Below are 3,220 nucleotides of genomic sequence, written 5' to 3'. Positions count from 1 at the left end.
CAGGGCCCCTACAGCCCCCATGGTCCCTACACCCTCCCAGTTCCCCTACAGTGCCCCCTGACCTCCCCCAAGCCCCCACCTCATAGGGTGACCAGATGTCCTGATTTTATAGGGACAGTCCCAATATTTGGGGCTTTTTCTTATATAGGCTTCTTCTATTACCCTTCCACACCCTGTCCCAATTTTTCACACTTGCTGTCTGGTCACCCTACCCCTCAGCTCCTGCAGCCCCCAGCAATTCGTGGACCCACAGATGCTCCCCCAGCTAACACGCCCCACTGCTGTGTTGCTGTTTGCATTGCAGAACCCCCCAGCTCTGGACCCTGTGATGCTAACCTTCACCCAGCCCCCTGCTGCTCCCCAGCCCCCCCACCCCACCCCAGCATCCCCACCTCTGCCCTGCAGGGCCGTAAACTCTCAGTGCCCCCAGCAAGATCAGCGTTGATACACGCCCAGCCTAGATCTGCCCAGGCCCGTGCTGCTGACCCACCTGCCCCCATAGTAGCATTGTTGTGTCTGGCCAAAGACTAGTTCCCATGTGCTGGCCTGATCCTGCCCCACTGGCTTTATTTACTGCACATCAATAGCTTGCTCAGCACCACCTCGAAGAATAGGGGGACAGGGCCCCGGCTGTGCAGGCGATCCATGCAGCCAGCATGGGGTGAGCAGCAGGTGGCAGTGTCCCATATGATCCAATCACCTTTCCTTATTGAGAGAACGGCCTCTCTCCGACGGAGGAGCCCGGCAGAGGGGTTTGGCCCTCTCTCACCCCTGAAATCCTGCTTAGCCTCACAACCCCCCTGCGGGGAGCAGGGGAAATCGTCTTTCCAGCTGGGTGGAGACCAAGGCACAGAGAGGTGAGTGAGGTGCCCAAACCCCAGAGGGAGGGGGTACTGAGCTGGGGGAGAGCACGAGAGCTCCTACCCGTCGGGCGTCGAGCTGAGGATACGCAATGGGGCAGTGGAGTAAGGAAGGAGAAGGCCAGGCGCAGAAGAGCAGGGGGGCTGCATGGCAGGAGCAGGGTGCCTCTCTAGAGGGGAGCAGACTGCTGAGTACTTTTTTCTACCACCCGCTCCTTCCCCCCTTGAGCAGCTAAATGAATTGCCTAAATTGCGGGTTCTCGCTGCAGGCTTGTAGCCAGCACCATGGCAGACGGAGACGCCGGGTGCAGGTTCTAGGAGAGAAGAACAGAGCTCCCGGACCAGGTTTCTCCTCGGTCTCACTCCAGGAGGGGAAACTCGCTGCCCCCCACCCTGCAAGGGGCAGAGGCAGCACCAATGCTGGGCTCTGCCTTTGGAGGGCTGTTTTCTGGGATCATACAAATAGGGAAAAGAAATCCAGACATCAAAGAAAACACCTTTATTTCTCATTGATTGGCAGAGGGACTAGGGAGAGGGGGTCTGGCCCAAGGGAATCTGACCCCCAGGCAGGGGACCCCAAGCTCTCCCCCCCACAGCTTGGAGAGGACATGGGGGGAGGGTCTCATTGCTGGTCTCCCATAGAGGCTGGCACCCTGGAGGGGTGCTGCTTCCCCCAGCAATGGGGTGCTGCTCCTCTTGCTCTCGCTGGCCGGATGCTGGGGCAGCAGTAGAACCGTTACCATTACTAAAGTCAGTAATGGTAACGGTTTAATTGACGCCCCATGGGCTCAGCTTCCTGGCAGGTGCCTTCGCCAGCTCTGAAAGCGGTTTCTTGCCCATGCGGCAGTGGAATCTTCCCTCTCCCACCCCCCATGGCTTAGCAGGGCAGTGCCTCCCAGCCTTGCGGGAGGAAGGGTTGTTAACCCTTTCTTTCCCATTGGCTGCCTCCCCACTTGCAGCCTGTTCATGCAGGCGTTCCAGAGCAGCAGCGAAGGTAGCGCTTGTTTCCGTCCCACACTGGAAACCCAGGGAAAAGGAGCACCCTGAATGCAGGAAGAGGCTGAAGGGGTGAGGCTGCCAGAGGCAGGGCCAGGCCTTCATGGGAGGCTTTAGCCCCCGCACAGTGCTTAGCCCTCCACCCCTCTATGGGAGGGGGAGGAACTTGTGCTGTGCTAGAAGCGCTTTGGGCCACTGCTCCCAGCTGGCCAGGCGTTCTCCCGTACGCTGGACCTGCAGTAGAGCTCCTGGCTGAGGGGTGAAGCTCAGGATAGTACATCATCTATACTGTAGTGTCTCATAGCAAACTTACAGTATACGATGATATCCTGCCCAGAGCCCCCACGGCGGGTGGACACTCTTGCTGCCTGTGCTGGAAAAGGGAACCTAGAAAAACACCAGGAGATTAGCGTTATGAGCGAGACCAGATAGCTGCTGAGACAGGACAGCACGAAGCCAGGCCGGCCGGCCTGCCTGAGAGCAGCCACTACTCCCTCCTCTCACCAGCTTCTCGCCTGCCCTAGGACTTCCGAAAGCCACAGAGTACACTATAAAGCCAGGGCAGGCCTGGACTCTGGGCCTCCCAGCTCCTGGGCAGGCAGTTTGGTGCCAGAGCCCTGCATGATGTCTTATGGGAGTGGGGAATAGTCTCCAGAAAAGAAATGCCTGGATCTTGGCCTTGCTTGTCCTGCCCTCCTGGCATCCAAGGGAGGCGTGTGGGGCATTACCCTCCAGTTACCATCCCCAGCCAGCACCAGCCTCCTGCCAAAGGGCTTCCCAGAGCAGCGTGAGCACTGGACGTGGCAGTGCCCCTCAGACACGCAGAGCAGGGAGTGCTCCTGGAGAAGGAAGCCCCATAACACAGGCCTTTCCACACGCAATGCCCCAGCCTCCAAACAGAGCTTCCACACCCACAGCGCAGAGATGGGCACAGAGCCAGCTGCCTGGCCCCCCACAAGTCAGGGGTACACGGAGCTGGGCTTTGGTCTTTTGCATCCCTGGGGACATTCCCCCCTCCCATGGCAAGGGGCCCCTCTCTGTTCCCTAGTGCAGAGATTGTCAGGTGCCTGCTGCCACCCTGCTGGCTGCTGAGAGGGAGCTGGGACTTAAGGGAGCAAGCCACGAAAGTCCAGCCTGTGATAAAGCAGCACCAGGGGCCCCAGGCCTCTCTGCCGGGGCTGCCCCACTGATGCAGCTCTGGGGAAGTCTAAGGGGGCACTGCCAGAGCCCCTTTCCCTTAGCCTGGCTACCATCACCAGGAGAACCAGCTTCCCTCTAGAATCTCCAGGGACCAGCCCTGGCAGAATCTGCCCTAGGAAGACTGAGCAAGCACATGGCAGTTACCACCCAGGCCAGGGGATAGT

Source organism: Terrapene carolina, unplaced genomic scaffold, assembly GCF_002925995.2.
Source record: "Terrapene carolina triunguis isolate 2854851 unplaced genomic scaffold, T_m_triunguis-2.0 Scaffold231, whole genome shotgun sequence".
Lineage (NCBI taxonomy): Eukaryota > Metazoa > Chordata > Testudines > Emydidae > Terrapene > Terrapene triunguis.
The sequence above is the reverse complement of the archived record's forward strand: the minus strand, read 5'-3'. Positions refer to the sequence as shown.